This window comes from Peromyscus californicus, unplaced genomic scaffold (assembly GCF_007827085.1).
Source record: "Peromyscus californicus insignis strain IS unplaced genomic scaffold, ASM782708v3 Scaffold_15__1_contigs__length_86483966, whole genome shotgun sequence".
Classification (NCBI taxonomy): Eukaryota; Metazoa; Chordata; class Mammalia; order Rodentia; family Cricetidae; genus Peromyscus; species Peromyscus californicus.
The window spans coordinates 84,781,003-84,805,497 of NW_026294447.1; the positions used below are offsets into that span (position 1 = coordinate 84,781,003).

A 24,495-nucleotide genomic window follows, 5' to 3' on the forward strand; every position below is an offset into this window, starting at 1 on the left:
GTCTATAGCATAGATAATAGTATTATGCCAATGTCAAGTTCCTGGTTTTGAATATATATATATATATATATATATATATATATATATATATATATATATATAGTTATGAGATTTTTTTCCAAGTAGAGGGGTTATCAAAGGATACAATGAACTACTATTTTTGGACTTTCTTGTGGCTCTCAAATCATTTCAAAATAAAGTTTTAAAACCTTGCAGTGTGCTTTTTTCTCTACAAAACTAAACAAGCAGATATAAAATTGGCTAAAATGATTTTGAAGACAACAAAGTAAGTCTTACGATCTCATTCATGGAATTCTTAGGAAAGCTAGAGCAAGCAAGGCAGTGTAGTACATGCCTAAAGACAGGGGCCTAAGGACAGGGGCCTAAGGACAGGAGCCTAAGGACAGGGGCCTAAGGACAGATGCAGGTCAACAGAACCGAACAAAAGCAGAACTCTCAACAGGATAGAATAGAATTCAGGAAGAAAGCCTTACAAAGTCATCCAGCTTTTGACAAAAGCCATCAAATGATTCAATGAGGAATACATTTTTATCAAGGTATTGAAACTATTAGGCCTAACTACATGGGGAAAAATTACCATAGGCCTTACACAAAAAATCTTCCACAGAACTCTGCCCCTTGAAAGTCACCTTAGAGATGAAGAAATCTTCAAACTGGAAAAAAAGTAAACATCTGCTTCAAGACAAGCCCAGAAAACATAAATAACACAAATAGCTCTTATAACTAAACAAAACTGACAACTTTTTAAAAAATATGACCAATAAATCTGAATGGTCATTTCAGCAAAGACTAATTGGGAAGGACAAATAAGCACTTGAAATGACGCTCAACATCATTACTCATTAGGAAACACAAATAAAAGCCACAGTAAGTTACCTACATTCTCATAAACCTGACAATAGCAAGACTTGGCAAGAGTCTGAAGCAAGACGAACTCTTGGTCACTGCTCATAGGACCTTGAGATGGCACAAGGCACTTTAGAAAAACAACTAGGCAGTTTCTCTATTAAGGTTACATATTTAGATACCACGCAACTAAGACAGGAAATAAACATGGGTATTCATAGTAACTTTATCACGGCTCTAAAGCGGAACAACCCAAGGCGTTTCTTCATCAGTAGGGCAATGAATGAGCCAACTGACAAATGAATGCTACCCAGGAAGGCAAAAGGAACTACTGGTTTGGGCAACCAACAGTGAATTCAAAGCATTAAGAACTTTTCCTCTTCCCCCACGCCCCCTTTGGTTTTTCAAGACAGGGTTTCTCTGTGTTGCCCCGACTGTCCTGGAATTTGCTCTGTAGACCAGGCTAGCCTCAAATTCAGAGATCCTCGTGCTTCTGCCTCCCAAGTGCTGGGATTAAAGGTGTGCACCACTACCGCCTGGCTTTGTCTTTAAAAAAGATCACTCATGAACACGTTCACCAAAATCCCTAACAAAAGTTTATATTCCCCAAACACACATACTAAATGACAGAAGAAACCATGTACAAAAGGAAGGTGAAAGAAGGCATGGGGTGGAACTAAAGAGGGGCCACAGGAAACATTTGGTCCCCATAGAAATAGTCTATATTTTAGTTCTTTTGTTGGTTATGTGAGTAAATACATTTGCCAAAACTCAATTATCTACTTATAATTTGTGAACTTTATTTCTCATGCATGTTATTTGTCATAGGGAGGTAAAGTGTTTAAAAAGGAATCTATATATCCACTAGTGCTTATATGTTAAGTAGCAGTTGTTACCTCAAACCTCCTGTTATATGTGAAATGAATACAATGTAAGATCGGCTCAACTGGTAAAGCCGAGGCTTTATCTTAAACCCTGAGCTTAAACTCAATCTTAAAACTGAAATGTAGGAAGTCATGGCAATTTGGTAAAATAAAAAGAAGAAAGAATTCCGAACAGCAAAAGATAAATTCTTGTCAAACAAAAACAGGAAGGCAGTTGTATGTAGCATTCCCCTTGCCATACTGTGTTAAGTGTACGTTCAAAGACAAAGGTCTTTCTGGTCGACCTGTGCTAGGCTCTTGCCTTGCTCATCTCTGGCACACAAACCAGTGTTGAGACAAGTCATCCATGTTTTCATTTTCAAAGTGACCTGTGAGCAAATGTACCACTATAGAAGGTATGTGGTAGAAACGCTTCCACAAAATGCTAGTTAAACTATCTCATGAGCTCCAGAGCCTTCTGCATATCCCAGTTTTTAAACTATGAAGTTGTGAAGAGTAGATGAAGTCTAATCTTTAAATACATAACGTGTACTCATTTCAAAACGCTTTTCATTTTAGATTCCTTTTTAGCCAGTTCGATAAAGTAACAAGATAACAGCTGCATTCAACAAAGGATCCACAGTGTAAAATTTTACACACATCTTTGCTTTTTGTGGTTAAAGGACAACGATTTGGAATTCTGTGTCAAGTTGAAAAATGTTTGAAAAGATAGACTTTAGCCTGAAATAAAACTTCTGTCAAAATAAACATGAGCTAAAGAAAATAAGTTGCTAGTATTTGGCAGAAACTAAAATTGGCTTTTTAAGGTATCAAGAGTACTTAGCAGATTGAGGCAGGATTGTGGCAAGATAGAGGCTAGCCTCATCTAGGTAGAGTGGTGGTTTCAGGCTAGCCCAGCCTATGTGGTAAGAATCTCTCTCAATAAATAAATAAATATATAAATTTTAAAGGGTTTAAAAAAAAGAGGGGGAACAAAAAATGTTAAGCTACATATTTCAAAACTGTAGAAGTCTTCAGACTCAGTTCTCAGATTCCTTAGTGTCGCCCATGCTGGGGTGAGCTTTGGTGATGCATTTGAGTCATTTCTGCTCTTGCAAGTAACCCCTCACTCATATTCCTGTAAGTAACCCCATAAAACTCACTGGTTTACCAAGCTGGACTTTGGCGGTATCATTACTTTGGTCTGTCATGGGCTCTGAATCTGGGGTGAACAGATGTGTGTGTAGCATCTCCCCAGGTTTTGTCGCACAATATTCCCAAACTTGGGCATTTCAAAAGATAGATCTCACATTGAGAAATCACAGATAATTTATATTGTTATCCTCTATCCGTAGTCATAAAACTCAGTCTCTACTTAGGGCCTTTTGAATATTTAAGGAGCGAAATTTGTATTTTTTTCAATGCAAATATTAAGAGCTGAATATGTATCACTGTAACAGGACGACAGATTTCACTCATATGCCAGACTTTGGACAGAATACACTCCCTCTAGTTGTTTTTGAACTTCTGGGTCAGCAGGTCACAAGTGATCTGCTAAAGGTATAAGCCCAAATGCCACCTGAATGACCTCACACTGCTCAGAAGGAATACGGCGGCGATATTGCCAGACGCAGGTCAAGAAGCAGCAGTGCTCCGAGTGGCAGGGAAGGGGTGCTCCAGGTGGAAGGGAAGGGGTGCTCCGGGGGGCAGGGAAGGAATGCTCCAGGTGGCAGGGAAGGAGTGCTCCGGGTGGCAGGGGTGCTCTAGGTGGCAGGGAAGGAGTTGAGACGGGGAGAGCAGGAGCCTGTCTGCTGTCAAGCTGCCTGCTGCCTACCTATTAAGCTGCAACAGACCTCCCAACAGTATAGCATCCCTGTACGAGACACACGAGACACATGAGTCACCATCCAAAGTCTCACCAGGACTCGAGTGCCCCAAAAGGCAGTATGGCTGACCCCAAGGCAGCTCCATTCCCCAAAGCCCTCAAACTAAATTTCACATCCTTTCCAATCTCTTAGGCAATTTAAAATACTACTTCAAAGTCTATTCAACAGAAAACAGATTCTAGAACAAGAGGTCTTAGTTTAGACCTCTGTCTCTACCATTCTGATTCCCATGCTCCTGACAATGTACTTCTCGGGAAGCTGGTCCACTTACAGGACAGCCAGGCTGCTAGTAAGGGGGATTTTATGTTCTATCTTGGGTCACTTCCATTAGCTTTCTGGACTAGGTTTGACTCTGTGACTTCATGAAAATTTCTCTTTTAATGTTTCTCTGGGCACCTGTAAAAGCAAGTAATTTAGTGAGTTACAAATCAACCAAATGTCCGTTTTCAGTTATTTAAAATGACTGTAGGCTCGAAAATAAACTCTGGAGATTAGAAAGGCTGTATTTTAAATGGACTTAATTAGAATTTACTGCAAATTCTAGACACTGGACATTTCTGGAAAAAACTGTTCCTTAATTTGATTAAAAAAAAAAAAACAGAAAATCTCAGGTTTACTTGAAGTAACACTCCCTAAAATTTGTCCATTTTAAAAAATCTTCTATAAGTGACTTGAATTCCTTAACAAATATTTCAAACTAGCACCCTGAAACTGACTTTACTATGAAAAAAAATGAACTTTAACACTGCATTTGGATAATTGGTTAAGCACAGAATTCTCTTTTCTCTGGAGAAACCAGGAGCCATTTGTGGTAGTGGTGATGAGATCCACACAAACACAGAGACTGGTGTGCACCTTCTGTAGGCCGCACACCACTGGCTTTACAGCTGAGTCCTGTACCACGATACTCATTACTTCCCAAAGAAATCAGATGGGAAGAGAATGGTATTTTTCAGTTATGAGCTTGGAACCATTAAATAAAAGGTGCTCCCACTTCTCATGGGGGAGGGTGTTCATTTATTTTTACTGTTTTTCCTTCTGAGAGCAATGACTGTTAATATCTTTGAAATAGTTAATAGTTTCATAAAATAACAATAAAATCAAAAATAACAATAAAATATTTTCCAAATTAGCTATGTCTTCCATTTTAAGCCTAACGTTCCCTTTGTCTTTTATTTGCTTTTGAGAGCAGATTCAACCACCAAACAATTTCTACGGTCCTAAAGTATTATTTTCTTTAGCATCATTGCAATGACCAGAGCCTTGGAAAACTCTGTCCTTTTCTGAGCAGTCTCATCCCCTACCCCCTCATTTTTAGTTACATCTTCATTAATTTTTTCCCCAAAGCTGTATTTTTATATTTCGATTATTTTAAAATCTTCTGTGAGAGAACAGAAGGAAAGGCGAAGGAGTTCAGAGCCTGGTCACTATTATATCCCTTACTTTTGCCCCTCCCAGACACTAAAGCTCCCTACTAAGATCTTGTTGTAGACTTTTTTTTGGGGGGGGGGGTGTTGAGACAGGGTTTCTCTGTGTAGCCCTGGCTGTCCTGGAACTTGCTCCACAGACCAGGCCGGCCTCGAACTAAACAGAGATCCTCCGCCTGCCTCTGCCTCCGGAGCATTAAAGGCATGTGCACCACCACTGCCCGGTTTGTTTATATACTTATTGCAGTAATTTTCATTATGTATTCTAGTATTTAAAACCTACCTTTCACGACCAGTCATGGTGTTGCACCCCTGTAGTCCCAGTACTCACAGAGGCAGATGCAGGCAGATGATTTGTGAGTTCAAAGTTAGCCTGGCCTACACAGTGAGTTCCAGGCCAGTCAGGGATACACAGTGAGACTCTGTCTTTAGAAACAAAAACAAACTTGGGAGGCAGAGGCAGGAGGATCTCTGTTTGAGGCCAGCCTGATCTACAGGGCAGAGTTCCAAGACAGCCAGGCCTACACAGAGAAACCCTGTCTCAAAAAGCCAAAAAAAAAAAAAAAAAGTAATCTGACTTCTAGTTAGAATATAAGATTTTTAGGAGTGGATACAATAATGTACACATTATTTGTCAAATGAATGAAAAGATTTGGACTTTTGAAAGTGCTCATTGTTAAGGTGAAGCATACATCTCCCCCCCCAAACTGGTAAGCAATAATAACTAATTAATCTGGAAATGCTATGCAATACGACAGAGCATCGAAGGTAACCAAAGGATTAGTGAATGAATACTCGAGCAGATTACGCCAAGGATATCACAAAGGCTGGGAATAATACACCTAAAAGTACAATTTGAGGGAGATTTTACGTAAGACTGCGATTTTCCAGTTCTATACCACCACTGTAATTATAGAGTACTATGTACTAGAAACTAACCCAAAATAACTAATCCAGTAAATCTAAAATAAACTTTCTTGGTGCTAGTAAATTATATGGGCTTTGCTTTCAAGAAACGAACGAACTGGGCTGAGCTAGGTAACGCGTGCAAAGCTGACTGTACCAGGTGCCAGGTTTCAGCCGTGAGGGGCGACAGCACAGAGCCAGCTTCTGGAAAGAGATCCCAGAAGAGGAAATGTGGTGGTGATGTGTCATATAGGCTCATGGGAAAGGCCATTTAACTAGACCTAAGACGCTGTGAAATGACACTGGGAAAAAATAACCAGCTACAGCACACACCCCGCAAACGCACAGCCTACTGGATGAGGCAGGCTCCCGTTGAGACAAAGAGGTCCAACTCCAGGGACGTGGACACGGCTCTCTGCCGGGCTCTGTGGGGTTGCAGAGTACACGCCCACATAAAGAAGGTCGCCATCAGGGGTTCTGACTTCTCAAGGGAAAGTCTAAAATACAATTTTTAAAATGTCAAATTTCCCAAGTTTTACATGTTGGCAAATAAACGTGTTAAAAGCTAAATTACGTCTGCTGCCAATCTTGCTGGTGGGCCTCGGGCACACAACTTTGGTTTGGCATGAAAAATGCCCATGCTAAGAAATCTGGATAGCATCCTACAGTCCCTGACAGAAGAGACTTAACCATGGAAAATACTGCACTGCAGAAACATTTCACACTGGCCCGGTGTGTTTTTCTACAACACGTCCATTATAACCATTTAACCAACTGTAGAGTGAGTTGCAAGCTTCAGCTGAAAAAACATGCAAAAAGATAATAAAAAAAAGTGTTGACAGAGCAGTGCTTAAGAATGTTGACATTAGATGCCTAAACCACAGTCCACTGTAAACAGGTTATAATCAGTGGTGCTCCACTATTCAAAAAACGTGTGCCATAACCCTCTGCCAATGAAGTCTTTGCCCTTTTCAGCATTTCTGCACAATCAGGGACTTTCTAAAGAATCTTTTATTAACAACAATAGTCAGATACGTGTAACAAAGTCTTAATTCTCCCAATCACTTATAAGCTTTTACCGCTCTAAGACAATCCGTGTGCATTCAAAGCTTAAGTGTTTAGGTTTTAATACGCTTAGAAAAAGAGAATTAGTATCAGAGAATTGTTTCTTCATTCTGATAACAGTATTACATAAAATTAGCATTATAATCCAAAGGTAATTCCAGGAAGGGAAAATTCTTGGTGCTCAGTTATAATATAAAACACGGAATTACAACAATTGCTTAATCACAAGCTGAGATATGGTCATGATGAAAACCATTAACAAAGGATAGAGCAAACACTAAAGAGAATTTTATTCCACTCTGTGAATGACAACTTCCAGAGTAGTCCCTATGCATAGTCTGGACACCCCAAACCTACGGCTATTTCAGAAAACGCCACCTCAAAGCACACATCTCTTTTCCTATAAAAGAATTCATATACTGAATTCAAGAACAGGCCATTGGACGGATAAAATAAAGACTCACGCAAAGTGCTTTCAGGATACAGTATTTAGCCAAAGACATTCAACTGGCAACTTCAAAACTGCATCAGAATAGTTTTCTTACTTCCAAATAAGTAGACTACACACAATCTGAACACCAGAGTCTTAGCAACAATAACTGGGGGCGGGGGGGGGGGGGCTTAAAGGTACCCAACTCCTGTCAGAGCTCACTGAAGCCCTCATGGCTCCCAACAATCCCGTTTCTGAACTACTGTCCCATATTAAAATATACACACAACCAATATTAAATGTCTGTAAGTGTCAGAACTACACACAGTTATCTTTCATGAACTTTTCATTCTCCTGTGGTTCTCTCCAACTGGGTTTTTGTCCCAACCCTGCTATCGCCACAGCTTTTGCCTTGGTCTAGAGTGATTTCAGGAGTCCAAAGAATGACTCTCCAACCTTACCCCGCTTGACCTCCGAGCAACACGTGACACCACCACTCACTCACTCACTCTCTCCTCTTGGAGACATTTACTTGACTTCAGGGACATGCCCTGCAATCCTTCTGGTAGCTCACTCTAAATTCAAGTCTGTTGATAAAGCATCCCGGAATTAAGCTTGCCCATCACCACAGTCAGAAAAACAACTCTGCCCATGGTGTGGACAATGGTGTCAGTAACAATATCAAACACTCAAGGAAGGGCCCACTCGGTTGGAAATGTGTAAGTTCCTTGGCGTAAGATCCTCCCTTGGACTGTGGGTTTCTTCTCTATCAACTATGAACACTTATCTGCTCCCATGGCTTTGTTCAGCGGCCTCTCTCTCTCTCTGCACAAGTTATCTCATGCACATTCTGTTGGCACCTTCCAAACTCTGGACCCTTTCCCTGGACCCCAGATTCCACAGCCAACCTCGCTCCTCCTCAGCTTCTCCACTTGGAAGTCAGTCAAAACAGCTTCTGGGAACCCTGCCCATCTCAGTCACCATGGCTGGGACAATGAAGCAAAACGCTTCGGTGCTGCCCTGATAGCCTGGTCTTCGGGCTGAGACGATCAGAAGATGCTGTTTCTTACAGACTTCTTCCCACCTCCTCTCTGGCACCTGTCAGGCGTGATTACTGACAACGGCTACTAACTGACATCTCGGTTTCCACCGTTGACCACTCCTGCATTTTCCCCACAATAGCCAGTAATTCCATCAAGACACATGTCAGAGCACCGTGCCCCCCGCCCCCCCAAACCCTCATGGCTCCCCACTTCACTCAGTAAAAACCGAAGTTCTTCTAATGGCCCAGGCTGGCCCTACCTGATGAGTCACCAAAGTGCTCTGATTTCCGTCACTCTTCTTGCTCACTAGCCTCAGACACAGTCCACCTGAGCCTTCACCAGCCCTCGGCTGGAATGTTCTTTTCAGAACGTCTGCACGGCTCCTTCAGGTTACCTTCTCAACGCGGCCTATCTAAATTGCACTGCAGATAATCTGACTTTTTTTTTTTAATTTTTTAACTGTGATGCAAAGTTGATATACAGTAAGCTAAACCATGTTTCAAGCTTTGACTTTTGATCCTTCCCGGGCTGGCCACACGCAGAACAACTTTCTCTCCCGAGGCTGGAGCAGTGCGGTTGATCTCGAGACACGGCTCACACTCCCCAGCCCTGTGCAGCTAAGCGCTGCTGTTCAGTAAGCGAGGTACATTGAAGCACACTTTCAACTCCCAGCATCCTCAGCTTGAACATATCGGACACAAGCCCAAGAGCAGTCTGTACCTCAAGCTCCTTGGACTAGCATTTCTTCTGACCTCCTTTGGTTTCATACTTACGACCTTCTAAACACATGAAATGTATTTTCTTCCTGGTCGTCTCTTAATCGACTACAGGAACCATGGAGCCTATGTTCACTTACATGCCTCTGGGGCCGACAACAGAACCTGGCCCATGCCAGCTGTGTATTATGTTAAATGAACAATGGAACTGAAACACAGAGTCATTTCAATGTCTTAGTTTTCTTCTAATACTTGAGGCTTTTTCCAGAAGCCCAGGAAAGTTCCTGAAGATGGAGCGCAGCCTGGCTTCCTACCTAGCACAGGCTCAGCACCCAAAGCTGGGGCTAGATCTGGTACACTTGGCCATCACCACTTGTTACCTAATAACTGAGGCTCAACTTAACACCTACCTACAAACATCTAATCCCTTTCCCCGTACACGTATTTCACTGGCCAGGCAGACATGAGATCCTTCGGCAGGAACTGCAGGAACTATTTAGCACAGCTCTGAACACTCCATAAAGACACGGAACCTATTTTCTGCTGGGCCTAGTGTACACTTTTAAAGTGTTCGGTTTACTCCAGTCTGGGATTTCCAGAGTGCAGAAGAGGCAGGAACAGGTCATGTGAGGTAGCATTCCCTCTTCCAGGAACAGAGCAGAGTGATACAGCACACGACTCATCCTGGCCTAGAGCTGAGCTAGTAATTATGCTGTTTAGATGTAAATGTATCTTCCCAATGTGCTGAAGCTAAGTTCCTTTTTGTTTAAATGCTCCCTCTGAAACTTCCAGACTATTAATTTCCTCTGAATGAATGGTTTTAAATCTTAAAACTCTGGGCCCAATAACAGAAAGTCATTAAGGGTTTGACTCACAGTATATAAACTGGGCCGATGGGGAGGGGCTGAGGGATAAACAACTGCCTCATACCAGTTAACAGGGGCTTTCTTTGAAAGGGCTCATGGGAAATTCTGCAGGGTCTATGAGCAGAAAGCAGGGTCCTCTGCCACTCTTAAGTTTGAAAGTACTTTACCCAATACATTAATGACATAGAGGAATATTTTTAATATGCAGATTTACTTTTTGGTATCTGTAAAAACAAAGAAAATAGAAAAAAAAAACAATTAGACGAGAACTCGGGAAAACTTCCTCCCATGAATGATCAATCAGTAGGAAAGACCACCTGTTCTTCCTATAGCAACAAACTGCCCAATATTTGAACAGCAATCGGTTTTGTTGCCTGCTTTTCCTGAGAGGAAAATCCAATGAACTAGTTGTCAACAAAGGCGACCTCTGAGAAGTCCATTAATCTTTCTATACATAGTTTCCTCTTCAGTGACAATGGCTGAAACCTGATTGCTTGCTGTATGTCAGACACCAGGCCAGCTGTTCTGCACGTCCCATTCCATCTTGTGATCACAGGAACTCTATGGGGGCAATTCATACCATCACCCATCCGTTTATAGGAGGGAAGGACATGCAAAGCTCAAGTCATTGCTCCAGGTACCCAAGGAGAACAGCAGAGTCTGACGGAGTACCACGGAGTGACTTCAAAGCTACCTGGTGGAATCTGGGTCAGCATGCTAGAGACACTGCTCATGATGACTGTCACGGTGTGGCGTTCGCCTAAGTGCTTATGAGCAGATGAATAGATGGAGAAAAATTTGATGTGTGTGTGTGTGTGTGTGTGTGTGTGTGTGTATGTGTGTGTGTGTTTTATCCAATCATAAAGTGTATCATTTGCAGGAAAATAGAAGGAATTTGGACATCACCAAATTAAGTGAAATAAACCAAACTCAGAAGACTCATACATTTTCTCTAATATGTGGTTTCTAGATCTCATACACATATATGAAATCATTCCTATGCCAGTGTATGTGTGTGTTACATGAAAACAGAGGCAAGGATAGCTAGATAAAGGAAGGACGTGAAGGGGGAGGGGTAAATACAGTCAAACCACATGGTACACTTGAATGGGAACACCTTATGAAACCTATCTCTGTGTACAATGAATACATGCCAACTTAAAAAAGACAAACGGAAGTCCGCATCTTACCACCTCACGTCCCCACTTCTCCTCTAGACAGTCCTCAAACTATAACGGTCATACCTTTTGTCATTTCACCAAGCAACATGTCAGGGTTGAAGATCTTTGGTCAGCATCTCTGAACATTTTTCCAAGATTACACATGACAAATTTGTTCTGTTGAAGGTAATGCCTCATTCCAACAGGGCTGATGATGACATACTCTTTACTTAAAATGTCTGTAATTCTACCATCCACTACCACCTTTTTTTTTTTTTTTTGGTTTTTCGAGACAGGGTTTCTCTGTGTAGCTTTGCGCCTTTCCTGGAACTCACTTGGTAGTCCCAGGCTGGCCTCGAACTCACAGAGATCCGCCTGGCTCTGCCTCCCGAGTGCTGGGATTAAAGGCGTGCGCCACCACCGCCCGGCTTCACTACCACCTTTTTAATGAGCCTGAACTGAAATGGTAAGCCTCGTCTGGAACCAGGAAAATGTCCTCTATTCTTCAGGGAGACATGAGAGAGAGAAAGCATCTGCATCCTTTGCAGGCTCTTGGTGTTATCCACTGGGTCTCTCAGTGAGATCACAATCCCGGGCTGCTTCTTCGTAAGTGCTTCCTGGGACAGGCCACAGCACTCAGTGTCAGAGTGTCACTGCTGTTCTTGGTGAAGACTGGCTGTCTGTGAGGATGCTTACTTGCTGGGGGGAGGGATCGGAGGGGGGGGGGGACTGCAGAGAGGGAGAAAGCAGAAATAGAAGGATCCAAACGGTGAACCTTCTTTAGAGACAGGATCTTCTGAAGTTAGAGTCCATCTTAGACCACTTGGGACCAGTAAGTCAAGAAATCAACAGGGTTCGAGATACCCACTCAGCTGCTTGCAGCCCAATATACCACTGGCCAGCCTAGACAGGAGGAAGAGGAGCTAGGGAAAGGGGAAAGAGAAATCCCAATAGTTCAGTGTGGAGGACACAGCCAGATGGACAGAGATCCCACCTTACTACAGATCCATTCCGACAGGTTGGAGGGTATGGGTGTGTGTGTGTGTGTGTGTGTGGGTGTGTGTGTGTGTGTGTGTGTACATGGACACATCCGGACGGAAAGAGATCCCGCCCTACTACAGATCCATTCCAGCAGGTTGGCTATCTGAGCAGAGCCACACAGCACCGTGGGGGTGAATCAGAAAATGACATCCACCCTCTAAAACCTGAGCCTCCAGGCAGACTAGCATGAGAAGCACTGGGTTCCAGCCCTGTGTTCTCCCCTGCAGGGCAAAATCTGCACCGCTCGGGACAGCAGCCCCATCTGTCTTGGCTGCTGGCTGGACTCCACTGGGTCCCGAGACGCTCCCATTATGGCATGGTCATTAGGTGAGACGTGGTGTGAGTCATTCTACTTCTAAAAGTGATGGGTTAGCCAGTATGTCACCTAAGGCCCCTTTCACTACTTCAAGGCTTAGCTGAAGTCGGGCACTGTTTAGCTGTGTCTTCAAACTGTGTCCCATAAATTGAGTTCCCTGCTGTATCTTCAGTGTTTTTGTTGATACCGCTTTGTTAAAAATCATTTCATATTCTATTTCTGAAGTTATTTTTGTTGCTTTTAATCTTAAGATTATACTCTCAATTCTGAAGTACTCATTTTTTTTTTTTTTTTGAGGTATCAAAACAGTCAACTGTCTGTCAACAGAATGGAAAAGTTGGATGTATTAATTAGTGGAAATAAAAGAAAAAGCATCACCACTATCTACATCAATTTCTACGTATTATGTGACATTGTTGGGCTAACCACCCAAGCCCCCAAAAGGAAAATAGGCAAGAAAACCAAGCAACTTACATTTGATTGCATTTAGATGAAATCTAAGAACAGATTAAACTAGCTTATTGCATAAGAAGTCAGAATAATGGTCCTCCTTAGACCAGATTGCTTTGTGCTAGACGATTCTGAGTAGTGCATTCCTCTGGTTATATATATAATAAGTGAGCAACAGATTCAAAGAGATAAAGCAACAAGGACTAAAAGGTGTGAAAGAAAGCCAGCCAGCCACTCAAACGGTACAGCATATGCTGTTTCCTGTGGGGAGAATATTAATTACATTTCATTCAGTGTGACCAGAGAGCCAGCTCCTGAGTTAACTTCACTAGGGGAAGACTGTGGCTGTATGCTAATATAAAACACCGTTTTATATAAAGCATAAAAATGTTGGAAAACATTTGAAGGTATACCAGGGTAATCCACTCAGGATACTGCGTATCTAAGTTGATGCTTTTGATCAGAATCTCGTCCTGTGAGCACATTAATACAATCTCCCGGGTAGTCTGCATCCCTTCCTAGTTTCTTACTGTTTGAACTCTGCCTCCATGGCCATACAGGTGGGAAAAGAAAAGTGAGAAAATGCCAAGCTAGAGACAATGACAGGGAAGCCCCAGGGAAACACTGCCTTCTCCTGTGGGTGACACTTGGCTCATCTGGGAATGTTTCAACACATTTTTTCTCTTCCTGGAGCAACACAGCCAGCTGTGAGATCAGTTATTCTCTCCCCGCTTCTCAGTGTTCTGTAATCTCTTTGATCAATATGATATATTGCAGGATGGCGCCACTCGATGCATATAAAGAGTGACCATATACAAACCTGCACTAGAAGTAATTACACCATTAAATCATGAAAGACAATGAGATGTACAGAGTGCCTGCCTCTACCCCAAACTTTCTAACAATGTCGGCCGTTACCGCTAAGAAGCCTTTGGTCCCACAGTTTTTAATTAAGTATGTATTAATAGCTTTCCCAAATGGTAGAGACCAATTAAATATCTGTATAATCATTAGCATTCACACACAAAAATTTTCCATTCTTTAAAACCGGAAGTGACTGGGTAGGGGTGAGCAATAATGGTATTTGGTTCCTACGCATTACTTAACAGCAAACTAGTGAATCAACGTGAAGGGAGGCAAGGTTTCCAGGACAACAATCAATCAGCAGCCAGTCCCATCCCAGGCTGTATATAGACCCTAGGCATGGCAATTCCAAATCCGTCCTTTGTGCAGCTAAGAGAGACATTATTCTTTTCATTTCTACTTTCAAATCAGAAGTTCTCCCTACTTCAATGCTGATTTTCACGACTTATCCTTCTAAGTTTTAATTCTCCATGCAACCCAGTGCTCAGTACTCTGCTGTCTCGTTCCTCTCAAATTATCCCTTTAACTTGTTTCTGCTTATTTACATAGGTTGGCAAGGCCTCTTCCCTGGACACTGTGCGACTTTAAAAGCCCTCTCAACTATCTCATCCCCATGGAAGTTTAGTCACTAAGGCTGGTACTGCTACTCTTCCCACTTAGCTTTGGAGAACTCATAAAACTCCTTTACAGAGCTGCACAGTGGTGGCACATGCCCTAAATCCCAGCACTCAGGAGGCAGAGGCAGAGGCAGGCAGATCTCTGAGTTTGACGAGAACAGCCTGGTTTATAGAGGGAGTTCCAGGATAGCCAGGGCTACACAGAGAAACCCTGTCTAGAAAAAAAACTCAAAACAAAACCAAAACCCAAAACAAAACCCACGCATAAAAAACAAAAACGAAACTCCATCACAGACATCTCCTGTTTTGCACACAACCAGAACATAGCAAAGTTACAAAATGGGTAATTACACATACAAAATAATCATGGAAAAGCCCAGTGTGGTAGAGCATGCCTTTAATTCCAGCATCCCAGCACTAGGAGGCAGAGATGGGTGGATCTCTGTGAGTTTGAGGCCAGCCTGGGCTACATAGGACAGCCAGGGCTACCTAGTATGGCCCTGTCAAAACAAAACAAAAACAACAACAAAAAAACCTGTCTCAGGTTTTATTTAAAAACAAAAACAAAAAAACTAAAAACAAAGACCCCATAATCATACAAAGACTCCTAAAACCCAAGGTTGGAAATGTGCATCAGAGTCTTTTTAACATAGGTGTAAGTTAGGAGTCTGGGCAGGTGGTGGTGGAGCACACCTTTTATCCCAGCACTCGGGAGGCAGAGGCAGGCGGATCTCTGTGAGTTCCAGGACAGCCAGAGTTGTTAAACAGAGGAACTCTGCCTGGAAAAACAAACAGATCAATTTTCTTTTCTAAACTACTTGTTCAGACTAAGAAGGGGACAGAGGGTTGAGGCTAGTCAAACAAGAACCAAACACACATGAAACCACAAACTCTTACAGCTGGATTCCATTGAAGACTGTAAACACCTGAAACATTTTTTTTTTCCTGTTAAAGAAAAGCTGGAATCGGATAACTAATGAGAAACTTTTGAAGGCTAGTCATCTAAATGCTCTCTACCTCCTGTTTTGACACTAAGGAACAGACTGCATGTACTGCGTTGGGGCACTGGGAGGCTGCTATGCGAATAACAAGCTCTCTCTCTCTCTCTGCAGACGTGCAGAGAGCTTTCTATTTGAGAAGATTTAAAATAACATTAAAGTGACTCTGGAGAAAGCCCATGAAATTCGGTCCTCAATTCAGAAACGGGCCTATGGGATAATTTGTGGATGCCATCTGGGAGCCAGGCAGTCTCATCAACAAAAGGGAAACTTGTTGAGATCATCCAAATCTAAAATTCACATACATTTTTACATCTGGACTGAATTAATCTTTTCTTGGTACTGGCTTTCATGTAATAAAATAATTGGTTGCAGGTTTCATTAAAAAAAAAAAAAAAAACCACAGCTTTAGAAATCAAAATGTGTAACATCCAAACTGAAAACTACCAAGAATTCCTTTATCAGAGAGTTTGCTGTGAGACAGGAGTCATTTACACACAACTCTGACCTGTCAGCTCAGTCAAAAACAATTCTATTTGAAACTTGCATTCCAAGCAGCTACCACAAAAGACTACACAGCCCATTATGTCATAAGTTCTGAAAGCCAAAAGCTCTATAAGCATAGTTAAATGTGGAATGGCCTACAACAGCCCCCAATTCAGCCAGCCCAGCTGAATGACAGATTTTTAAAAAAAACAAACCTATAGCACGCTGGCATGTTGCCTTATTTAAAAGCAAGGCCTCATGCCTGCCCAGGTTGCTTTCGGGCATTTTCCTGTAAAGCCAGGGGCATCTTAAATCGACACGCTCACACTGCGTACTTGAAGCTGGTGTCTTAACCCTGTTAGCCCCAAAAAGGAGGGGATGAAGAAGACAAAAGAGTTTCCTGTGTCAGTCAAAACGTTCTGAGCCCTGCCGGAACTGCCCATGACTGCGGCCCATCAGCGGCCAATCACAGGTATTCTGCAAGCAACTCAAAACTGTTGGGGGAATGAATTCTTAGGTCAGTCCACTTTCTGGAGAAGATACCCTGCAGAGAACTTGATATGGGATATGCCCCGGGGAACCTCCATCTAATAATCTTACCAAAGGTCTACTTTACTAAGAAATACGAAGTCAGTATGTTTACAAACATACCCACCACCACCCCCCAAAAAAAAAACCACCCCACATTTCAATGTCAACTGCCTTCAATTGTGGAGTATTCTCATTTTTAAGGTAAAACTGTAATGTCTCAAAACCACACCCAAGGAAAATGATTAGGTGCTAAAAAGTTTTACTACAGAGGACCGGGAGCCAAAGGCATCTGTTTTCCTGGCCCTTTCTGCTTTCTTCCCCTCCCCCACTCTCCATCCTGCAAGCCATTTGTAAGTCTTGCTTGTTAAAACTTTCTACAGCAGTCTCAATACTCTAGATTCGGGACAAGGAAAACCAAAAAACCCTTCTTGTCCCTTTAACAATGCTGGGCCTATATTTATGCACTGTTCTTAAGAAGAAAACCCAAAAGTCACAAGCCCTTTAAATGACAGATGTATTACGGAAAAATTTCCCCACAGAGTTTTGATGCTGTGAAATATCAACTCCCTGAAACCACAGAAAGGAAATGACTTACATTCTTGGAAAATGAAGCCACTAGCAGCTTTCTCCCAAAGCATTCTCTAATCCCCAAACTACACCCTGTGGCAACAGGGGGCATATTTCGCGCAAAAACTAAATGTAAGTAGATGCTTAGAAAACCAGTAAACAAACATCACCAGGTCCCAAAAAAGGAGGGAATCGTGCGTGGAAAATACGGCAAGGTACACTTTCCCTCCACACTTAGAAGTGCCCAGAACCCTTGCGCAAGTTTTCTCTCCCCGCTGTGGGCACTACACAGCTCCCGAGGGCAATGCTAGCAAAAACAGACCGGCTGCTTAAATAAATAAACAAACAACACCAAAAAAAGGTGTAAGGGGGCCAATGAGGTAATATTTCTTCCGACACTAGCCACACAGCTGCATGGTCTGAAAATGGTGCCAGCTTTTATTTCAACTTTAAATGTGCTTGTTTTGACAGCTTTCCATCTACCCCTGCCTTTAAGAAAGCGCCCCACCATTAGGCTAAGCCCTCCTGGAACTCCCAAGTGTTGTTTTAATCCTGTAGACCTCACATGGGTGGCCCCCAGCTGTCCACATCCCCGCCTTCCCGGAGAGGAGGCTAGTGGTCTTCTCTGCCTGGCCATGTTAAGTTCCTCCAGAAACCCAAATTCTGCAGGCCGCACCCCCGTCTTGTGCATCCATCCCTGAGGCCCCCTTCAGGGGCTTCCCACACTAGGCAATTGCGGGGACACCGGACGGCCGCGCTGGGGTGCCTTCCCGAAGCCGGCTGCCCGGCCTGCGCGCACAACAGGCAATACGGCACCGCGCTCGCGGTGGGGGGGAACACCCGGCTCACGACCGGTCCCAGCTAGTCAGACGGGGCGCTACAAGCAGGCGCCCCACGAACCGGGGTCCCGAAGACTGGGGGCGCCGGGAACGCAGCTCCCGGCACCCCCAGCTCCGCGCCTCCCTCGCGGCCGCGGCTGCCCCGGGGCCCCGGCCTGGGCGAGCTCCGACTCGCGCGGAGAGGCGACCTGCCCGCCCGGTGCCCGACGCCCAGAGAGCCAGCCCCGTGAGAAAGAAAGACAGACGCCGAGAGCGGCACTGCCGGGAATCACACTTTAGTCCAGCAGGGGGCACAGCGGCGGCCGGGGTGCACCGTCCCAGAATGGGGGCCAGCAGGCCCGCGTCCTCTCCCGCTCCCGCGCATACCTCCAAAGTCGCCAGCGCCAGGCGTCCGACTCGGGAACCGGCGTCTGCTCCGGCGGCGCCGAGCCTTCTCGCTGCTCCCAACCCCTCTGCCGCCGCCAGACCAACGCGGCAGCGGCCCCGCCTCCCGCCCCCGCCTTCCGCTCCGCCCCCTCGAGCCCACGCCCACGCCCCGCCTAAGACACGCCCTCCCGCCCCCCCCCCGAGGCCCCGCCCCTTCCCGAGCTGGAAGCGGAGGCCGAGCGGCGGAAGAAGCCGAGAGCTGGTGGATCGCGGCCGCACGTGGAGCGCTGCCCTCCCTGCCCCGCCCCGCCCCGCCCCGCCTGGCCTCGGACCTAACCAAAAATCCCGAGGAGGGATGAGACGACCTGGGGGCGAGGGATTGCGGGGGAGATCCGTCCCTCCTCTGAGCCCCGGATAACCGAGCCAGGCTCTAATAACATATATAGAGTGGACTCTGGCTTTGCATTCCTTTCCCCCCCCGGGCGACGGAGGCCAGGGCACGAGGGTAAATGTCAGCTCCCCCCTCCGTCTGAATGGTCCACTTCTCCGCCCCGCCCCCGCACCCCCACCCCCCCTTGACGCACCCTCGTGGGCCTAGACGGGTTACCTGTGGGTGGCTGTTTGACCTGAGCTCCCGTTTGATAATTCGGAACAAACAGGGGCGGCCACTCCGAGGGGAGGCGGTCCCCAGTGGAGGAGGCTTCGTGACTCCTCGGTCCCCTCCTGTCCCGCGCCCACCTCGCCCTCACAGCTTTATCCTGCATGCAGGATGTGGGCGCGGCCCAAGCCCATCCGCCCCCGCTCAGTCTGTCTCTCCAGGTTGACACAGCCTCCTCTGCCTGTGGCCCTCCAAAATGATGTTTGCCCGAGGTGAAGGTGGCCCGCTCGGCGGCGAGTGAGGCAGCAGGCGGCAAGAAAGGATTTCGTTAGCCCTAAAGACCTCAGCAGTGCGTGGAGGTTTCCTTGCTCCCTTTAGTAGTAAGGTGGAGAAGTCAAGTCCACTTCTCTGTTCTGCACCGGTCTGTCTCTGCAGCGGTGCCCGGCAAGGTTTAGGGAGAGCGACCCCAACTGGCCACGAGGCTTGCCACCCACAGAACTACACGCTGGATTCTGTGGTCTGTGAGCGTTGCTCTCAGAGGGGGCGGTCTGTATGTCTGGCTTTGCCAGGTAGCCGAGAAGCAACACTTGATACCGGTAGAAGCCAGCTCTGAAATAGTCCTCTTCTTTCGATCCATACGTAACTATATAAAGCTATCTGTTATTGATTGAATAGACGTGCCTTATCTGTGTGACTTGTTTGCATACAAAGATGGTCAATTTGGGGTTCCTTACAGATGCTTGAAACAGCTTCTGTCCTAGCTAGGGCTTCTATTTCTGTGATTAAACACCATGACCAAAAGCAAAGGATTTATTTCAGCTTACAACTCTCAGGCCACACTCCATCACGGAAGGACGTCAGGGCAGGAACTCGGTGCAGGAACCTAGTATCAGGAGCTGATGCAAAGGTCATGGATGAATGCTGCTTATTGGTTTGGTTCAGCTTGCTACCTTATAGTATCCAGGACCACCAACCCAGGGGTGGCACCCCATCCCCGATACATACACACATATGAGCAGGGCCCTCTGATATCAATCATCAATTAAGATAATGCACCAAAGGCCAGTGTGGTGGGGGTGGGGGGAGCATTTTCTCAATTGAGGTTCCATCTTCCCAAATGATTCTAGCTTATGCCAAGTTGACATAAAAACTAAACAGCACCCCCCACCCAAAGCATTTCCTATTTGGAGAGCATGAGTATTAAGGATTGTGATGGTTACCTTTTCTTAGTTAGGCAGTCCCTAGGAAAATCACAATTAGATCTTAAAGTGATGGCTCGTTGGTGGAAAACAGAACAAAAAGTGTTTCAATAAAAGCCTTTTACGTACTGTATATACTAATATAAAATAATAGTTAACGTTCACAGTAGTGAATCATGATGTCTTGTATTGCATTTAAAGTAGATAATGGGGTCAGCGAGGTGGCTTATCAGTTAAAGGCAGTGGTGGCCATGCCTGACTGTAGGACCCACCTGTTGGTAGGAGAAAATCAACTCCTAAAAGTTGTCTCTGACTCCCCACAAGCATGTGAACAAAAGACTTTTTCCTCTCACTTTTTATACTTACTCAGGATGGGTACATACTGGGTATTAGTTGGTAATAATTTAATTGGAGTTTAATGAGATAAACCAGCATTTACTGTATATGATAAATGAGAAACATATTACTGTTTTGGAAAAGGGTTCCTAAATCTGATTTGTTTTCAGGTTTCATGTATCAAAGTCTAGCAGAGGAAAAAAAAAAAGAAAACAACATATTGTTAGATTGTGAAACATAACTGCAATTATTAAAACAATTAGGCAATCCAGAGAGCAAAATATTTTAAATAGCTTTAAAAAATGTTTAAGATTGGACTTATTGTCCAGGATTAGATTGTGGTAAAATTTACGATGTGAGTATTTTTCTGAATTGTAATGGCCATATTATCAGTGAACCGCACAGTAATCCCACTCTTACATGATACATTTTGTAAACTACTTCAAACTTTGTAAGTAAGTTTTATAAACCCTTGCAACATAAAATGCCCAAAGAGTTGACTTGGAAGCAACACAACCCACTAAAGATAGAGAGGGGATTGAGAAAGGATGCATTTCTTATCACATGATATGGTTTTAATGTGCTCATTACGATGAGGAATGCAGTTCTGTGTGTAGTCTGGTTTCTCCTTTGATGCTGGGATCTAGTTTATTTTCACTGGTACAATGAGCTGTTTCTCTAACGTGGAATACTTTACCAGTGACACATTCTGAGCATCTTAAATTATTACTTTTTCCAAAGCATTTAAGTATCAGCATGATACAATTTTAGTTTTGTTTTTCTTTGGATCTATTCCACGGGTGTATTAAATATTCCCAACACTGGGGCATAGGGCTAGCCGTGGGATTCAAAGATTAAAAACTCACTCCTGAATCTTAGAGCAGATTGGGAGAACAGGCAGAAATTTAAGCAGTTGCCGTGGGATGCAAAGATTAAAAACTCACTCCTGAATCTTAGAGCAGATTGGGAGAAGAGGCAGAAATTTAAACAGTTGTGACATCCTCAGTGCCGTGGTAGAGTTACTCTGGAGGAACAGTGCAAAGGCCTGGAGCCTTCAGGGAGAACCCTGGGACCTGAGAGGGGAAAGAGGAACAGACGTTTGCCTGGGAACCAGTTTAAGGCAGTCCTTCTCAAGCCTGTCAACATATTGGGACCATCTGAACTTTGAAAAACTAGCAATGACTGTGCACTAGGTCTGGACTACAACCTTGGCTTTGGAACATTTTTTTTTTTTTTTTTTTTTTTTTTTTTTTTTTTTTTTTTTTTTGGTTTTTCGAGACAGGGTTTCTCTGTGTAGCTTTGCGCCTTTCCTGGAACTCACTTGGTAGCCCAGGCTGGCCTCGAACTCACAGAGATCCGCCTGGCTCTGCCTCCCGAGTGCTGGGATTAAAGGCGTGCGCCACCACCGCCCGGCTGGCTTTGGAACATTTTTAATACCCCCACATTAAGTGAAGAAATACTTGGGATCAGGAGCTACGGGATCTTAGGTAGGGTAACAGAATGAGGAAGAATCCAGAAGCATGCCATGCGTTTAAAGCATGATAACCATATCGCTTGCCCTTGAAAGTCAAGAGGCTTATATTTTGGTGTTTGCCTCTTGTTTGTTTGACAAGATCTTGCTGTGTATTCCTGACTGGCCTCAACTTGTAGTAATTCTCCTTCTTTCTCTGACTACTGAGAGAGAATCAAGGAATCAAGAGCAGGAACACCACTCTGGGTCTTTTAAGATCCGTTCTGTGGACACCGATGTCAAACACTATGGATTTCATGCAGGAGGAATCCGTCCCCATTCCTGCTGTGAATTTTCTGTACTCAGCCCTCTGCTCCCCTCCAGCACCTGTGGAATGCGAAGCCTCACTCATAAGACAGCAGGCCTAGCTTCACAAGGACTCAGCTGTGCTCCAGTCAGCAGTGGCACCCCTTCAGCTAGCCCTGCTGCTGCCACTGAGTCTTTCAACAACCAGAACTCAGAGCCAGCCTCCATCCTGGGTCACACCTTTGCAAGAAAGAAGGACTGGGCGGGGTCCTCCTGGCCTTATCTATGGAGCCTTTCTTCTCACTCTGTAGTTGAATATTCTAGTTTTCCAGGACTGAGATTGGGATGTTTGTGGGGAAACAAACCGTACAGACTGTGTGTCCTCTATCCTGTACATGCTGTATAAAATCAGTCTTTGTCCCTCAATAATCAAGGTATCCTATTGCTAAAGATTTCCTCAAATATTAATGAGCAAAGCCAAGCATGGTGTTGCATCCCTGTAATTCCAGCACGTTGAGGGACCGAGGCAGGAGGACAACTGAGTCTACTCAGTCTACATAACAAGATCCTGCCTTATACCAAATTTGATGAGCAAGTGAGAATTTAATGAAATTGTGTTTCAGTTTTGTGCTGCTGAACTGGATAAAGGTAAGTCTTTTGAAGTCGATTGCTCAATAGCATTAATCCTTTTAATTAATCATTGAATGGTGCACACTACAGATTATATTCTGGTTACTCTGTGATCATGTGACTGGGGTGTGTGTGTGTGTGTGTGTGTGTGTGTGTGTGTGTGTGTGTGTTGCAGCTTTCTGGACCCTAGTATGACAAGAAAGTAAGTCCTTATCACGAGCTCAAGGGAAAATCAAAGCTCAAAATCGAAATGGCATGTGGGTTTTACTGAACACAGACAAGTCACTTTTACAACATAAAGTGAAAAGGTCCCAAATCACATGAATTGGGACCACCTGTATTTACATTTCTAGGTAGGTGCCCCTAGGAGAATAATTAGATAGATTTAAATACCTGAATTCCATTTTCTTGACCCAATCACTGAAATCTCCTTCAGTGTTTTTATTTTGCAGAACGCAGTGATGAAGCAGCTGAGGTCAGTAAAAAGGGCATTTTACATGTTAGGGTAGGAGAGCCAGCAGGGCAGGGCCACGCTCTTTAAGTGTCTGCCATAACGTGTCTTTATCAGCTACAAAGACATTCAAAAAACCTTAGACAGGACTTAAGTAATCTCATTCAGAATGTATTTTAGTTTGCTTTAAAAACGCATCTCGATAATTACCAAAACGGAAAGTGAGCTTAATCTGCATGACCTTCAGCCAGTATGATAAATAGTCTTTGATTTGGGGAACATTTTCTTTAAAAGCCAGTATGTCAAAGTACTGACTTTTCTTTTAGACCAGAACAAAAATTTCAGCATTAAAATAAACTATGAATCCCTTAAAACCTTCGAGTACATAATAGATGAAAAATTAAAGTTTTTCTTCACTATCTGGAACTGATCTTAACTGTTCACATATTATTCTGGTGTCTAGAAAGCACATGTACAGGCATGCTTACTATAGCAGATGCAATCTGGAAAATGCTCACACAGTTAATTTTTATCACAATTTAATTCTAAACAATAAAATAATCTTAAACATTTTTTTAAGACTTATTTGTAGTATTTTGTTTTTTCAATTTTCTATACACATGTATTCATTCCTTACTTCAAAATGTGAAAAGCTCAAGGCAGCTGGGATGGCCTCCCTGCACTCAGAAGGCAGAGGAAGAAGGAGAATTACCACAAGCTGAGGCCAGTCAGGAATGCATAGTAAGACTTTGTCAAAACAAACAAACAAACAAGTAGCAAAGTTTGGTTTTATACAGCCAAGTACAGGATATAAGAGACAGTCTATGGCTGGTTTTTTATACAGCATGGATAGGATGTAGGAGACAGTTTGTATGGTTGGTGGTATACAGCATGGATAGGATGTAGAAGACAGTCTGTATGGTTGGTTTTTTTATACAGCATGTACAGGGTGGATATAGGACACACAGTCTGTTCGGTTTGTTTCCCCACAAACATCCCAATCTCAGTCCTGGAAAACTAGAATATTCAACTACAGAGTGAGAAGAAAGGCTCCATAGATAAGGCCAGGAGGGCCCCGCCCAGTCCTTCTTTCTTGCAAAGGTGTGACCCAGGATGGAGGCTGGCTCTGAGTCCTGGTTGTTGCAAGACTCAGTGGCAGCAGCAGGGCTAGCTGAAGGGGTGCCACTGCTGACTGGAGCACAGCTGAGTCCTTGTGAAGCT

General features: G+C 44.0%; 1 protein-coding gene across 3 annotated transcripts in view; it reads right to left on the reverse strand.

Moving 5' to 3' along the window:
* Positions 1 to 19,026, reverse strand: part of Frmd6 (FERM domain containing 6) — a 70,899-nt gene extending 51,873 nt beyond the window's left edge. For 2 of the 3 annotated variants that reach the window (XM_052739656.1, XM_052739654.1), the window contains exon 1: positions 18,305 to 18,418. The gene's annotated coding sequence lies outside the window, so the exon portion shown is untranslated. Of the gene's footprint in view, positions 1 to 18,304; positions 18,419 to 18,911 lie in introns of those variants that run through there. The other variant, XM_052739655.1, reaches the window with a different exon arrangement.
* Between the last annotated feature and the right edge of the window lie 5,469 nt (positions 19,027 to 24,495).